A 17,716-nucleotide genomic window follows, 5' to 3' on the forward strand; every position below is an offset into this window, starting at 1 on the left:
GCGTAAAGAACTGTAGTGCATACGTTGTATTTGGTAAATGAGTCCTTCCAGTCAATGTTCTCTGCTTAAGGCTCTGACATGCAACTCCAGGGTTCTTGTTGCCACTTGGAAATCATGTGAAGTGGAATATGTATAATAGAGAGAAGCATTTGAGGGAGAGAAGTTGATTTACCGATAACTGAGCTCTCTGAGAGCGTTTTTTCCTTGTGCATTTTCCAACAGTAAAGATGGTTTCGTGTTTACCACTTTCCTCTCCTTCCATCTGCTCATTTCTGCTCATTCATTCCTCTTTTTACCACAGTTTACCACCGTTTGCTTCCCTCTTTTGCCAGTGTTATTTGGATCAGCTGGAATGGGATCAGTGAAATGAATCAGGATAAACACACTTTTTTAACCCGCAGCCGTTCAGCCCGACAAACAGAGGAGGGCGATTTCTTAAGTCCGTTTTAGTGCCAAAGCCAACATGCAAAGCTACGGTCAGAGAAGTTGGGAGGATGCACAGCTCTTGCTGCCTGCCACCCTGGTGTTGCAATAATAAGCAGAGAAAGGTCAATGTGTGTGCTGTACAGGCAACACTAGTGCTAAAGCAAAATACAGCATGAAAGCTGGAGCGTCTGAGGTGTGCTTACACCCATAGGGAAAGTGCAAACAGCGAACCTGACAGGATTCCCATACAGCTGCGTAACTTTATTGTGGCATAAAAAAACATCATGACTTTGGAATGACAATTTCATTTACTGTGCTGGCTTTGCTCCTCTACCCTGGAGGAAAATTAAAATGCTCTTATCTAATTTTTACATTTCCAGAGTGTGAAATGCATTCTGAGACTGCGCCGCGCTCCTAAATCACTTGGGCACTTGTTATATTTCCACGTGCTGCTCTCAGCCGTTGCACGTGGATGGGACTGATGCTGATGTGCTACCCAAGAGCCATGATCACATATGGCATGGGTTTATGGAGCTCCTTTTGCAGAAATTACCATCTGTGACTTTCGTGACTCCTTACCAGGAACTTTGATACTGGAGCAAGGACTCTCCTTTCCGCGGATAAAACGCTGTGCTGCTGCTGAAACGCCAGGAGCTACCAAGTGCTGCTCAGAGTCTTAATCCAGGGTTGTTGTCCCTGTGGGTTACCCACGCAGCACGGCCGTGCCTCCTGTCACTCAGGGGAAGGAGCATCGTGGCAGGCAGCCTGGTGGGTCAGACAGAGCAGCAGCAGGGGCTGGAGAGGGAGGATTTCTCCCCTTCAAGCGCAGGGACTTGGCGGAAGGAGGGAAGCAGGAGGGAGGCTGAAATAGCCTGTGCTTCCAGCATGTCCCTTGGTGCAGGAAAGGGGGGGGGACTGCTGCTCTCTCTGAATTTTATTACGGGAGGGTGGGAGCCTCCCGGTGTCCACCCAGCAGAGCCTGGGGGCTGCCGCCTGGGTAGGAAGGTGCTGCCTGTGCTGCTGTGAGCAGCCCCAGCAGCTGGTTGCAATTATGCACTGCAGCTTCGGAGGAAGTTGCTGGCTGTGGGGAGTGTGCAGTGCTTGGCTGCAGATCCGCTGCTTTTAAGGATACAATGGAGGTGGAGAGAGTGAAAACAGTGGCACAGAGCGAAGGGGAGGGCGAAAGCCTAATTATCCCCCACTTGAACTAGCTGCCTTCTTGAATCAGTACATATTTGTGGAAGTCCCTTGGTAGATGTAGACCCTAAGTGAAGTCAGATGAGGGAACGGCCACATTCGCATGCCAGGAACTCCTGTCACAAAGGACTAAAACTTTAATAACACAAAACCCTCTAAAGCTATCTGGAAAATGATTTATTATTTATTTTTACTACTCTACCGAAAAAAAAAGTTTAGACTGATTTACATCTCTTGGAAAGAAAAATTACATTGAGCTGACATATTGCAATGACTATTTTTGGTCTTACCATTTAAAATTATAGAGTTATAAATAGAGCTGTGCAAAATGCAGCTATTTTGATTCTCACTGGGGTTCACACAAACATTGTCTTTGGTTTCAATCATTGGATTCAGCCCTCCATTCAGTGCCGATTCTGCTTTGAATACAGAGGATTCCTTACTTTTAATTTTTAAACAGCCAGATAAATTTGGAGTTGAGCAGTGTTTGCAGACCCCAGACCTTAAGGTATGTACTGTTCTAACGCCACCTAGTAATTGTCTCAAGCTCGCCAGAAGAACTGCAAAAATTTGTGTGAGGCTGGCTATAGTCCTGGTTTTGCAATGAAACCCACAATGAGGCAAGTTTTGTCTGGCGTTGGGCTTTGTAACAAAAGCTGTGGTTATAAATCTCAGGAAAAGAACATTTGTAATGGAAGTGGCCAGTGAATCCTAAATAGCAACAGAACGTGTTGCTATGAAAAGTGTATACCTAGAGGGGGGAAAATCTGATCCCGCTCTTGATAGAAAAGCAGCAGCTTACTCGGAGCTATTCTCAGATGTCAGAGTCAGTCATCAACTCCCCGGCCTGTGGCTGCATCCTTCTAAATGTTGGCCCCTCCAGGCAGCCGTGATTTATGTCGTTAGCAGATGAAGCAGCCAAGGTGCAGAGTAGAGAAAAGATGTAAAGGTGGGCAAGGCTTTCTGCTGTGCCAGATTATATTTGGGGCTATGTCTGAGCTCGGACCAGTAATTTTCTCTTCTGTTTCCCAGATGTAGACGCTTCCTGGGGCCACCCAGCTGAATGATCTTACCTCTTGAAGTGTCTGACTGTTTCAGGTGGTGCATAATTGCATCAGCAGTTCTTAATTTCTGTGATGAGCTTGGGCTGTTCTTCATACCTCATTCTTCAGAGTGCTGCGTGTGGATGTTACGTGTGGCTGGGCAGCTGCATGGAGGCAGCAAGGCAGGGCTGTAGTGATCAGCTAACGTGTTGGTTGCAGGTGCTTTGTGTCCATTGTTGCTGTTCTGTACAGTAAGTGGAATGGATTTTCCTGTACCATTTTTCTGTGTTTGTGTTGTCCGGGTGTTGCAGAAAGACCAAATAATCAAAAAAGCCAGTAGAAAACACCAACAGAAAAGAATCTGCAAAGATTAGCTCCTAGGAATTCTTCCCCACACGTAGCAGTGTAGGAGGCCTGTTAGTAACAATTTGGGGTGCTCTGATGGTCCCAAAACTTCCTAGAGGACCACCTGTAACAGGTGAAGGTAAGAGCAGCTACATCTTGCTGCGGAGACGTTTTCATACAGCTGCCTTATACAGAGGTATTGGGTAACTTTATTGTTTTATTCCATAATTTATTGTAAGTTCTCACTGATATTTTCCCCAAACAGAATTATGAGGTTAAAGAAAATAGCTTTTGGATTCTTTAAAATTTCTTGCCAGTTTTTAAAGAGCTTGACATTTTAAACGTAAGTAACGATTACCATAAAAAGGCTGTTTTTCTGAAGCATGTAACTCTAGTAGCTTGACTAAAAACAATGACTGCTATGCAGTTTCGACTTTGAGTTGGTGACCCATCACACAACAGAGCTAAGGTGCTGCTTGTGAGGAAGTACCTGTTTCTATGAAACAAGTTCAGCTGCTACAGTTTCATCCTACAACCCTTAGTGATTGCCTTAAACTGTTCTTTTCAGTAGCTGTAAAAGAGTCCTCTGCTGGAAAGAAGTTGTGATACTAAAGGTATTGTGAACATCTCTGTAAAGATCTGCGCAACAGACAGACAGCGACCAACCTTCTAAAAGGTCCTGTATTGCACGAGCAATTCACACGACACCTGAGATCAGATTCATAGAGCCATGATACTCTTCAAAGCAAGTTAAGGTGTCCTCAGGCCTTTAAGGCAAAGCTCTAAGTATTTGTGGATGTGCTTTCAGGCATCTCTCTGTATTCCGCCATCAAGCAAATACACAAAACTGTGTGTTGTGGTATTTCTAGTTCACAGTTGTTGCATGCCTCAGTTTTTAATGCACTGAGCCTTGCTGGACACTTGCTGAGACAAGTGGGGAGTTACAACTTGAGCTGAGTTCAGAGGTTTGTGGTGAGTGCAGGGGTCTGTGGTCAGGAGGTGGACTGAGCCATCGTAGCGTCTAACTATTGTGACATTGTTTTGCACTTTTGCTCATAGAATATGTAAGAATGAGTGTTATGTACTGCTGAGGGGCCAAAGTCCGCTTTAATTTACTCAGTTTATATATGTATTTATATTTTATACGTACGTGTCAGCACGTAAGAGTAACTTCACAGCTTTCAGTAGAATTGCTCCAGAGAAGTAGGCTTCCAGAAGAAGCCTAAATCCAAAGCCCATCGCGTCCCTAGATGTTTCTTAAGGTTGTGCTACATCCTGTCTCCTAATTAGCCAGACCAAGAACTTGCTGCTATTCCCTTCTGACCATGCGTTAGGTTTCTGTGGAAACCAGCCTGTAGAGGGAGCAGGCTGACATCAGTGTGGAATCCAGATTTGGTCAAGACCTGGGAACTCAGAAATACTCAAACACCTCCCAGTTTATGTGTAGTCAAGGTTACCTGTGCAGATGAGAGGTAAAGAGAGAAAATCTGTAGCTCATAAATCTTTATTTACTTAGCTGAATAAGTTCTCTAATTGTTGGAGGCAACTGTATCTGCATATCAGAGCAACAAGCATTATTTTGCGGGAGGACCATACGTGTGCCGCCTTGGTACTTAGCTCAGGCGTATAGTATTACTGACAGTTTGACCCAGAGGCATCACCTGTTTGGTGGTGGACTTTGTTTGTTTGTTTTTGGTTTTGCCATGGAAAAATTACTTTTGATAACATTTCCCAGGCAGTAAATATGCAAAGGTGTGTATTTATTAGCTGATACGTTGAAAGGAATTAACAAACAACTTACATTCTTTTTGAGTTAGTAAAGTGCAGAAAAAATACCTGAAACTACAAAACCTCTTTGGCACCCAAGAGCTTAAAAAGAAGTGGGATTTTTTGCCACTTAAAAAAAAAAAAAAAAAAAAAAAGTGCTTCTGGGCTGAAACTTTTCTACTAGAACACATTCTTAGAGCTTTTAAAACTATAAAAAAAAAGTTACTCTAAATGGAAGCAGTGACAGATTTTTAAGTATAAGGAGTAGTATGAATGCTGACAGAGGTTTATAATGTCTGGGGATGAGTTTTGTTTAGGGGCAAATGTAATAACTGAAGATACAGGAGAGATTCTCTTAATGGCAGGAGAAGTAATACTGGAGAAATGGTCTGAATTTATTTTATGTAATACTTTTTTTAATAACAATGTCTATTAAAGACATCTGTTGAAAGTCTGTAATGCTGATTTAATAGGGAGAAAAAATAACGAAGTTCTTTAGCAATCCTGTCTTCAGTTTAATATTATGGACTGTTAAAAGAGGGTTTATGTGTGCAACATTATTAACTGAAATTCTGCTCAAATTGAAATCAGGCCCACAAACCTTGCTTTCTTTCAGTACTTGCTTGGGTTTTAAAACAAGTATTTAAAACTATACAAGAGAATTAGTGTGTTCTTACTTCATTTAGGATTTGTAAAGGCAATCAGGGTAGGTGGAGATATATTTCTAAACACCTGTACTCTCGCTTCTGCTTTGTCACTTCTTTCCAGCAATGTCAAAGTGCAACAAAAATTTATTGATTTCCTGTACTAAGTCATTACTGTAACTAGAGAGAGAAAATCCACCTCCAAAGTGACCGAATTATAATTAATAATAAAACACTCAGTATTTTATACTGGCTTTGTCAGGGCTAAAAGATACGTGCTTAGTTATGAGAGAGATTGGGGCAGGCAGCAGCAGGGACGGAGTCCCAAAGGCCATGGTCTGGAAGAGACCTACTTAGGGCAATTAAATACTGAGTTTAAAGTAATCATGTCATTGCCTAACTATGTTTAACACTGTTATAATTTCTTTAAAACTGAAATGATAAAGATTAAAATAAAGTAATAAAGCACACTGTGTTTTTATCACTTGAATTTGGAGAGGCCTCATGTTTTCCATGCCTGTAGCCTTGATGATTCTTTTGGCAGCTCTGCCAGCGATAAAAGGAATAACTCACCACTGTCAGGGAATTTGGCTGTTTCATCACTGACATGAGAGGCCAGCATAACTCCATGGTGATTGCTGTCTAAATGACTTATGTAGTTTCTTCATATACTTTTTGATTGAAGAGTGATAACTCAGGCAATGAGTTATTTGGCATCAGCCTCAGAGACAATCTGTTTTCTTTTTATAAATCCTGAGGCACCTTCCAGCCACCCATTTTTAAATAAGACTGTGGTGGATCAAGTTCTAATGTGCCTGGCAGACTTAGCCAGAGGATGGTTAACTTAGGTTTTGCTGCCATTATTTTTGTTTTGTTTATTTCCTTTTTTGTTAAATGAGTGTTTGAGAAGTAGTGTTGAGAAAAATGAAAAGTGGGCTAAGAGATTGTATTTATGTTACAACGTAGGGGTATGGCCAGGCATTTCATTCGTGGTGGCAGTGGCACCGTCTTTTCCCAAAAGCAGACCGCATTATCCAAGAGCCCAGCGAGGGAAACGTACACCAACACCAGCCTAGCTCCATAGCCTGGGATGTGGAAAGCACGTCCAAGAGGAGGGAAAAGTGTAATTAACATCTTCTTAAAATGCAGCTGAATACAAATCACAGCTCAGAGTGCCCTTTCTAGAGATCTAAATGTAGAGTACCATTATGCAAGTTGCTGTGCATTAGATTTGGTATACAACAGGTTGATTTATGCTGTGAATCTGACAGGATTTCATGCAAGGTTTTGCCACTCATTTGTTGGAAACAGAAACAGTTTCCTTGCTGAGTAACAAGGATGGTTAGCTTTGGAGTTTTGTTTGCAGGGTTCTTAACATGACCATGGAGGGCTAAATATAATCTGAAGAGCTGCAGAGGTGATGGGTGTTTAGACTTCACCTTTGTTAATGTCTGCTGCATGTGTGCTGTTACTGCTTTCATTAAAGTAAGCCAGTTAAATCTTACAGAAAGGGTTGTGGTTAATATTTATGTGAAACCAGTCAACCTCTTGTGTTTCCCCCTCTTCTTCTTCACTTCGGCTCTTTAGTTTAGACAGCAGTAGGTGATAGGTATAAGTGAGTTTTACAGTATTTATATTACAGTAATGCACAGGGCTCCAGCCAGGATTGGTATCCCTTTGTAGTAGATGTTATGCACAGATACATGGACGTGATTTCTTCTTGAAAGTGTGTACAATACAAGAAACATCTTCATCAGGCATGTGTCATTATTTGGGTAATGAGAGAACAGATACCATCTTTTTTCAGATTTGTTTATACTTTGAAGTGACAGTGCATCATTGTGTAGTTACTTTCAAAGACTTCTAACTATGCAAAGGTCAGTATTTGTCAAAGGAAAGAAAAGAAATTGAATGATGTATAAGGTGAAAAAGTTAATGACAGAGCAGTTATATGTACAAACGGAGTCCTATCCATTTTCCTTAATGAGGAAGTCCTTTGAATTTCACCTTGGTTCATTTCATATGGGAGGCTCAATTTTGGGTCTAAGAGTAGCCACCCAAAGCAAGTGAGGAGAGAATTGACAGACAAGGGGTTGCCATTCTTACCTTTCTCTCACTCTTGTTTTTATCCTTTTCTATTTTTTTCCCTTTCATGTTTATTTATAGGTTTTTATTTGTATTCCCTATTGTTTGGGAAGTGTTCCTTCATGGCAAAGGGACTCAGGGTCTTCCTCACTGTCCAGAAACAGACTGTTAGCTTTTTGATTCTGAGCAGCACTCCAGAATTCATAGCAATGAATAACAATTCCCAAAACGTAGGGCATGTTTTGAGACACAAAGCAGTCCACCAGGTAGTATTACCTATACTGCGTGGACAGTAATGAGAGCACCTCCTGTGGATAAGAAGACATCATTAAGTCTGAGAAGCAGAGGTCAGGAGCAGTCAGTCCATTGGTATTCAACCATCCTACTTCACAGGACTGTTTAAGTGAGTGCTCGCTCCACTGATGCCATGCTTACCTACACTGTGCTTACAGTAGATCCTACATTCTGTTCCTGTTTGGTTCTGTCTATGTGCGGGTTGCACAAAGGTCCAGACTTTCAAATCTGAATTTGCTTTCCATGATTCTAACATTCAGATTTATTGACATTTGATTTTTCAACCTGACAAAAACTCACTTTTATTTTTTAATTCACGTCCATTCTTTCTTCACAGCAAAATCTGCCAATCATGGCAAATTACATGAATGATTCTGCGGAGGCTGACACAAGATTGCTGAACTCATTTTCATGCATGGCTAAACAGAGAATTGAACCTTGTGCTCCAGAAGTGAAAGGTTAGTGATTTTAGATAATTTTAAAACTATTGTATAGGAGTTGATACAGCTACTGTCAGTCTACCATAATCCTGTTCTTTGTTGAATTTGCCCTTGCAGAGGCACTGCTTTCTGGCAGTAATTAAGGGGAGACGTTGCTTTCAGAGATGCTGATTCAGCAGAGCTAAGAATCAGTAAATTAGCAATGTCTGTAAGGGAATTTTAAATATTGGTAGAGTACCAAACTTCTATTGTTACAGTGTCTTGGACATCCAACTCCAATTAAGTTACTGTAACAGGCAATGTGGGAGAGATGACAGTTCTCTTTTTGAGTCAGGATGCAGAAAAGTGGGGAAACTGTATCCAGTTTTTGGCTTCTCAGTGTCACTACTATAAAACTATGTTGAAGGAGCATGAAAGAATAACTAAGTCTATATAGCTAGTATACATTATAGTGGGCTGTTCAGTTAGTAACACAACAAAGTAGACTCCCAAAGACTAATCCACTCTGCTGATTCAGTATCTTTGCTGTTTATGGAATGAGAGTCTTCTTCAGGTGGCTTCCTGGCTTTTTCCTGTCTGCATAGTTAGATGCTTTCCTAATTACAGTATTCAATTTCATTAATCTTCACGGGTCATGAGATGTCTTTATGCACATAAAGGTACCTAATCCATACAGTAACTGAATGCTGTGAAACTAACATAGCAATCAAAGAGGAATCACTATTAAACACCAAAGAAACCCCCATTTTGGGACAAAACAGGTAAGATGGAATTAAATGGAGTAACTTTGGGGTATACCAGCTTGAGATGATATGCATTGTGAAGCTTGACTTAGTATCAAAGCATTGCTAAATAAAGCTCCATTTAGTGTGTGCGAGTGCTGGAAAAGCTGACAGAATATGATCCACTGGGTAGTCTGTAGTACAACTCTTTCTTCTGTATGGAGGTAAAGTCTGTGACCCTGCCTTAACTGACAATTAGCAATGTCTGATATTGGTCAATTTAGAGAAAAAAGCATCAAGCTTCTGGTGCCATACTAGCTGAGGTAGTACGTGTTCCATTCTCCAGAAACGATATGTAAATTAAAAAAAAAAAAAAAAGAAAAGAAAAAAAAAGTAATGAAAGGAACTACTTTCCTATATACTGTCATTTGCAGGTCTTGATAAGAAAATTACTTGGCTAGTGAAGCAAGTAACTCTACCCCTTAAATTAAACAGCTATCAGTGAACTGACCTAGAACTTAAACTCCCCTAGAACTAATATGCAAGTTACTGTGAAAAAATCACAGAGAACCTAGGTCAGCATAGATCAATACACAAAATGACTATGCTAACAGGTTATCTCCTTGTGAATGGGACATGCAAAACTAAGACACTTTTGTACTAAGTTCTGGATGGGTAACAGATTAACAGAAGAAATGGGAGTCAGGAAGCGCAGGTGAAGTGGGAAAGGAATGACTGCACGTCTCATAGGACAAAGAATAGGCCAAAAAAAAATAATATGTGTAATAGGTTTCCATGTTACACCATGGAAAGGTTAAAAGTTAAAAATTTGCTTCTTCTTTTAAGGGCTGTTGTTTATAGACTGTGTTGTTTATAGACTGTGTATTTATGTAAAGATGGTGCTTTGGTATTCTTTGTGGTGCTAGATTTCTCCAGGGTATTTACCACATACATCATCGGCGCATCGGGCTTTGTGTCTGCATTACCTTATTTGATCAGAGTGCTGTGTTGAGCTAAGAAATGTAAACCAAGCTGAAGCAACTTGAAAGTGAGTTTAAATTATCTATTGTGTGAAAATCATGCTTGTTATATTGCTACAACACAAATACTGGTTATATGTAGACAAAAAAGGCTGAAAACAAACATGTAAACACCTCATCTGGGCATGCTTACTATTGTAAAATTAACTATAATTATGATAGCATGATTTGAAAGCAATACCTCCAGTAGTTTGCAAAATTAGTAGTTCCTGTTAAATAAAGGAGATGCTAATATAGGTAGCAGATTGAAATGAAGAATCATAGGTACTGTCTTGTCTTCGTCAGTTCTTTGTTCTGTGGCTCATAATTGCTCTGCAAAGAAGGATAATAATGCTTAGAAGGATTTGAGAGCTGCATGCAATAAATGCTAATTATTATTAGCGTTCATTTTAGGCAAAATCTGAAATGAGATCAAATCCAAATGAACCCTCACTCATGTCTGGTTATATCCATGAAGAACCAGAAGTCCTTTCACAGTCGCTTCCCCGTTTAACAGCCACATCTGCCCTATATTGCAATTTGCGTGATTATATATAATGAACACATACATATATATACATGCATGTACGTACGTATGTGCATATATATCCATATATGTGTCTTGCTAAGCATTAAGACCACTCTTTAAGAATACCTGTAACACTCTTGGATTTAGTATCTTTCGGGAGCTACAGAGGCCAAAATATCTACTGCTGTTGTGTTCATTTCAATATGAGGAGACTTACCAAGAATAAACAAAGAGTGGTGCCCAAGACAATTAAATCTGTAAAGGGATCACGAAGACTACGAACAGGACACCGAACAGGAAGCACAGTGCTAGTGCACATGATTTACTGGACATCCATGAGAGAGTAAAAAGAAGCCATCATGGCCAAACAGCAAAGAGAGGCTATTAGAAAGAAGGTGAAAAGCTGAAGACACAACTAAATGAAGAAGACTGAAAGGATCATAAACAATGACAGATACAGTATTAACAATACTATTAGGCAGCCCACAGATGAGGCCAAGACCTAACTTGCTTAAAGAATCCAAAGTAGTACAATGTCATTCTTCCAGTGCATCAGGAGGGGAAAACATCGTCAGTGAGTCTGGATATGATAGTGGTATAAAGTGAACTCTTAGGGAGGACAAAGTCGCTGGAGAGAAGATAAACTCTCTGCATCCTTGTTCACTGTAAAAGATATGGGGGAAATTCTCCAACTAGAATTCTGCAGCCCTTTCAGGGCATTCAGGGAACTCAGCAGAGAGTTCCTCTAAAAAGAGGTAATGATACCAAAGACAGAGGAGTCTTCAGGATCAGAAGAATTCACCCAAGAATTCTTAAAGAACTCAGGTGTGAAATACCTAACAGCAGCATGTAACCTGTCACATCAATATTCCTTTGTACATGAAAATCAGGTGTCGAATGTGGTGTCAGTCATAAAGAAAGGTTCCACGGGTGTCCAGCAAACCTACATTTGACATCTGTTTCAGGTGAATGAGTAGATATTGTAATAAGAGTTTGAATTAGTATCTAATTGAATAAATACGATCAAATTAGTGAGAGTTAACAAAACTCTCAAATTTCTTTGAAGGGGTCGCTGACATGAGTGTAGAGTCAACTTGAATTTACAAAAGACTTTTGACAGAACTTCTTATCAAAGTGTTTCAGGAAAACCAGGCAACATAAGGCTGTTGCTTGCATAAGAAGGAAGGCCCTGGAATGGATGACAATGTAATTAAAAAGACTTGAACACTGGGTAGACCATCACTGGATGGAAGTAAATGGTCACTTTTTGCACAGGAAGATCACATATGAAGTTCCATATGGTGTATGTGTTGGGACCTGTATTGCTCAGTATAGTCTTAAACCGTAGAATCACAGAATGGCTTGGATTGGAAGGGACCTAAAAGATCACCCAGATCCAACTGCCCTGCAGTCGGCAGGGACAACTCCTACCCGATGAGGTTGCTCAAAGCGCCATTCAGCCTGGCATTGAACGCTTCCAGGGACGGGGCATCCACAGCCTCTTTGTGTAACCTGTTCCAGTGTCTCACCACCCTCATTGTGAAGAACTTCTTCCTTATATCTAATCTAAGCCTACCCTTTTTTAGTCTAAAACAGTTACCCCTTGTGCTATTAAAGACCAGGAGAAAGGAAGTGATGAGTGAGGTGGCAAAACTTTGCTGATGATAGGAGGCTATGCAAGGTGTAAGGACAAGGACGGATTACGTGGAAAGTAGAAAGATCTTGTAAGACTGTACAATAAAACGATGGGTGCACCTCAGCATAGATGAATATAGTGATACACTTGCGGAATAATAATCCTATCTTCAGATTTTGTGTCGTTTCTAAGATGGACCAAATTTCTTCAGGAACCAGACCTTTGGCTTACTATAGACAGTTCCATGAAAATATTGACTTAGTAGAAAAAGGAAAAAGAAGAAAAAAAGTTATAGGTAAGGAATTATTAGGAAGCAAATAGAGAACAAACCAGAAAGGATCATTATGCTGCTGTTGAAGTCATTGTGCTACTATAAAAATCCAGGATTTGTACCCTTGAATACTGCATGAAGTTTTATCTTGGAAAGAACATACTAGAACTGAAAAATATTCAGAGATGGCAAGGATGATCAGACATATACTGTTGATGTCCGTGCAACTCTTAAGGAACTCCATACATGGAATAGCCAAGAATCTTCATTCTGAAGAGATGTGACTGAGGGGATGTAAGAAGACATACAGAACTGAGAGGTCTGGAGAGCAGTGGAAGGGGCTTGGCTTTTCACCCTCTCTTATAATACGAGAATGAGGGATATCAAAAGAAGCTTGTGGGAGTTTTATTCAGATCAAAACAAAGGAACTGGTTCTTCAGACAACCTGTGTGGGTCAGTGGTGGTACTCTTCAAAGAACCTTCTGGATCGAGGAGTTTATGGGAATACAAGGAGGCTGGGTAGAACCTTGGAAGAGATGCTGAAGAGGCTACTAACTAGATAATCACATAACATAACCTGAAAATGTTTGAAGGCTGGGAGGCAGCATGTGCTTACCCTGTGCTTATTTTCCCCGAGCGTTCATTCAGAGTTCTGTGATAGATGCACCTGTGGGATGAACCCACACAGAAGTTCATACGTAACCTCCTTACACCGAAGCCAGGATTCAGTAAATAAAGTTATTAACAGCTTAAATACATGCATAACTTTCAAGCTCCCTAAGTAATCAAAATGTTTCAAAAAGTTAGGGCTGGAGGAGACCTAAGGAGTCACCTAATCCCTTCCCCTGTTCCATGGATGGCAAAATGGATTACATCTGTGTCCTTCCTGACAAATTTGTCAACCCTGCTCCTACAGTTTTCAATGATGGAGACTCAACAGCCTCCATAAGCCATCTATTTAAAGTCTCACTATTCATACTATGAGAGGGATTTTTCTCCTGTCTAACTGGAATCTAATCAGCTGTTGTTTGCTGTAAACCATTAGTTAACTGCAAGCCTGAGCTAAGATGGGAGGCGTCGTAGACTTCTGATGAATGTTGTCTAGTGACTTTAGTGGCTCTGGAAATAGCCTGGACGTAGGCTTGGTTTTCAGTGTAGCTAGTAGTTACTGGTTTATTGTGCTTTGGTTAATATGACCAAGCGTGAAAGGGAATCCCTTCCGTATGCTTTTAGGGACTTTCAGGTTATTTTAATGTCTTACCTCTTTAGCATTTTTCTGGCTTCAGGGAAACTTTCTCTGAGCAGTGCTTTCTAAACACAGCATGTTTTGACTTAACTTCAGAAAAGGCTGTTTTGAAAGGTGTGTCTGCAGAAAGAGTGGGACAAAAAGACTTCTTTTAAAAGATTACTGAAAAACAGCATGTATTATTTTATTTTTTTTCCCTGTAAGGCCTTGATTTCTGGTTTTGCCAATAAATTTACTGAACTTGTGTGTTTGAGATGGAATGTTTGAACTGTCTTATGCGATGCTGCTCAGTTCACTTAAACTCTCCTTCTTGCAGGCAATCACTTACTCTGTTCCTCATCTTCTAGGTACCTGACTTGAGAAGGGGGTTTTGACTAACAGAAGTGCTAGGCATCTACAAATCTAACTGAAGCTGATGTGGGCTGCTCTTACAATCCACAGAGTACTTTAAGTTGTTTAAGTCTTTTAAAAAATCAGCTCAAATTAGGCATTTTAGCAAACGATTTAAGCTTGATTTCTTTGTTTCAGTTTCCAGTGTCGAATATGAGTAAGAGCACTGTCCTCTCACTTGCACTAAATTGTGAAAATCAGTTTATCGATATGTGAAGCACTCAGGAGCAATAGTGGTGGTGGAGCAATAGTGGTGGTCATTCTGAGGAAATGAATGTCTGCGAACAGGGGTTTGAATTAGTAAATAGACATGAGGTCATATGCAGAACAAAAAGGGAAAAAAATGTACTAAATAGCTGTTCACTGGTTAGCGCTGACAATTCTGTGTACAGAATGAAGCAAACATCCTGTGGAAAAATAGTTTGCAAGGGTGTATTTGAAAACTTCATCATATTGTGGATTACGCAAGGAAGCCAAATAAAGATTTCACAAGCACTTTGATTTTGGTGGTTTTAAGCTCATTGACTGCAAAACTGCAACCTCAGTGATGTACTTTTAATACAGTATTTTATGTACGCCATGTATATTTGTAGATTGTAAACTATAGTTGTTGCACTGGCTGGGGAGCCATCTAAAGTGGTCCAAAACATTACGTAGCACCCTGTGGCCACATCTCTTGTATCAGAGACATTTAAAAATATTAAAAATCATGTATATTTGTAGATTGTAAACTCTAGCAGTTGCAGTGAAACAATGGCAATACCAGCCAGCGCATTGGCATGGGGAGGAATGTAAAGCATTTCTGTTTCTTGAAAATAACTTTAACAATAGTTGCAAATTTCTGCATGGAATGTATGTAGGGTAGTTGCCAAAAGGCTGGGTGAGAAATAGGTGCAAAAGGGATGGAGTGTCCCTCAAGATTTTGTATATACCTATTTAGCTCTGCTGTTAATGACAAGTGAAAACCTATGGGCTGCTCTCTGTGCACGAATAATGGACAGAACACAACCCTTGATGTTTCTGTTCATGTGCCTTAAGCGCAGACCCATAGTTTATATTCTTTGTAGGACTATTACCATCAATATAAAGTCAAAAGTAGTTTTTGAACTTGGGCTAGAAGGTTGAGAGGAAAATTCTCTTTTATTTTGTGTGAGGCTGTCTGCTGAGACTATTGCTACCAAATCAGAGAGATTTATCAAAGAGAAAAATTTACAGTTAAGCTCTGCCTTCTCAAAGCTTCGGGAAGGTCTGTTAGCACTGATTAACTTTCTGGACTTAGAGGCATTTACAGTCTGGAACCTCATTCAGAGTTCTCTCTTCTTAAAGCACATGCGAAAGCCTTGCCATGACGGGTCGTTTCTCCCCTGGCTGGAGGAGACATCTTGTTTATGTCTTGGCTTTTTCTTACTGGTGTCCTGGAAACTTGCTTGAGTATGTAAATTTGTTTATATAGCTAGTGATAACATACGTGGAATGAATCACAATGCAAGTTGTTTTGCTGAATTTTGCATGCATATTTATAATCACGTAATCATGTGTTACATTATAATTGGATAATCTAATACTAGGTTCCCCAAAAGCTGGGGCAGCATTATGCAGGCGTAGCCCCCGCTGTAAAGGGTTAGATACTGAGGTACTTGGGGAACAAATGATCTTGCCAAGTGCCAACTTCTAGAATTTTTCTTGCACTTCCCTTGCCAGAGTTGCACATGATGCAAAATCAAAGAGAATTGAGGTAAGAAGCTTCCTTTAAGCAAAACATAGGTGTTTAATCTTAAACTTACTGTTTTTACATTCTTGTGATCTATCTGTAATCATAACGGGAGAGAAGGAGCGCACAGGTGGTTTCCTTTCCCAATGTTTCAGCCCAGATTCAGCATGTGTGTGTCTCAATCCATGTGACTGTCTTGCTGTAATACCTTGCTGAGTTGGAGCTCTCACTTATGTTTACAGCTTGAAAGATTTTGTAAAAATTCTGACTTGGATTCCCCCTGTTCTACAACTTGAAATGTATAGGCTGGCAGGCACATAGTTTTGAGGGTGTTTTCTTTTTTTTTTTTTGTATTTACACATAGTGATCATTCCACTTCCTGCAGTCTATCTTAGAGTTCTGACTTCTGCAATTTTAACTGGCTTTCTGATTTTCTTTGTTGCTTCCCCTTCCTCCCTTCATTGTTTTGCTCTTCGTTCCTTTTCAACCTTGATGACTTTTTCCTTAACTATTTAGAGCAACTTATTTTGCTCCAGACGTGGTTCATCACTTGGAGAATTCCTGCAGCTTTGGATCTTCTGACAACCGTAGCTCGTGGCCACCCCTTCTGTCAAGAGAATTTTAGCCATGCTGCTATGCTGTAGCTGGATTTCACAGACGCATTTGTGGAGGTTGTGTTGTGTTTGGTTTTGTTGTGTTTTGAATCAGCCTGCTACTATGTGGCTTTGCTTTTAACTACTCTGGAGACAACAGTGTTACTCTCTTTTGACTACAGGTGTATTAGGCAACATGCACATAAGTAGCTTATAGGAGTAACTGAAGTACACCTGATTTGCTCGCTTACATATCTGTACCCAAGAGAACCTTCAGCAGAAATCTTTTGAAACCCTTTTTATTGTGTAAGGATGCGTCGTCCAGACCCAAGAGGGTGTCTGTCAGCTGGCTTTCAAAGTTACATTCAGTGAACACGCTGAGCTGTGGACGCCAGGTTAGGCTTCCAGCAGATACCCGTGTCACCATGCCGTGCATCGATTTAGACATAAACCGTTTAATTATAGTTGGAGCTTTTGGAAAGGTTTCTACCCAGGTGGCCACTCAGAAGGTTAATCTGCTGCCCGAGATGGTTCGAAACTTGCTGCCACAAAACCTGCAGCTTCCAACCTGAGTGGCAGCACCAGGAATTAAATCTCTGGTTCCTGATACAGTGTGATCCGTGTTTATCCTCCTGGTATTTTTAATGTTTGCCCATCTAGTGGATAACCCCTAGCTCAGCTGACAAAGGGGAAGTGGTTTCAGTGTGTTGCTCTGCAAAGACTTATTTTCTATATTACTTCTGGAGCTCCTCCCACTAATATGACTAGCTAGATTATCTGTAAGGCTGTACTTGTTCTGAAGCCACTATTGATTAAATGCTGAGATGAATTTTTTTTTAGAAGCTGTCATTGGAACATGCTTAGGCTGCATTTGCTGTCAGCTTAACAGTCATGTTTCTGTGTCTTCCTCTAAATTCCTCTCCCAGCTGGGCTCTTTCATATCTTAGCATTAAAATAGATTCTTCCTAATTAGACAGATCTCTGTCATGATAATCATCTTGAGAACGTATGCTGTATTTTCATACTGCGTATCTTTTCACAGATCGGGCCTGCACTTTATAATTTTTCAAAATCGTAACTCACTGAATAGATCCTTTACCAAGCAATCATCTCCTGTAACCAGCAATTAGCGTCCTGTCAGCTGATACTGGTAGGCATTAGTGTTCAACTGCTGGCATCAGCAAGTTCATCTTATATCACTTGGACCTCCGATGTATTTGATTCCTTTAAAATTCCAGTCGTGACGGTAGTTTTCTGAAGCTGATGCTCGGGAAGAAAAGAGCGTAGAGCAAATGCAAATATTTCCACGTGCAAGGTGAACTACTGCATAAAAAGGTGAGTGCTCACAAGACCATGGT

The 17,716-nt window shown here is 40.5% G+C and overlaps 1 protein-coding gene across 10 annotated transcripts in view; it reads left to right on the top strand.

The window, feature by feature from the left end:
* The window catches only part of MAML3 (mastermind like transcriptional coactivator 3), a 273,944-nt gene that overhangs the window by 32,942 nt on the left and 223,286 nt on the right, over window positions 1-17,716 (top strand). Inside the window, exons 2-4 of one of the 10 annotated variants that reach the window (XM_080590970.1) lie at window positions 8,139-8,259; window positions 9,890-10,011; window positions 10,720-17,693. The gene's annotated coding sequence lies outside the window, so the exon portion shown is untranslated. Of the gene's footprint in view, window positions 1-2,783; window positions 2,918-8,138; window positions 8,260-8,900; window positions 17,694-17,716 lie in introns of those variants that run through there. The other 9 variants (XM_080590974.1, XM_080590971.1, XM_080590960.1 and 6 more) reach the window with 9 other exon arrangements.

Source organism: Anser brachyrhynchus, assembly GCF_964034855.1.
Source record: "Anser brachyrhynchus genome assembly, chromosome: 4".
In the NCBI taxonomy this organism is placed as follows: domain Eukaryota; kingdom Metazoa; phylum Chordata; class Aves; order Anseriformes; family Anatidae; genus Anser; species Anser brachyrhynchus.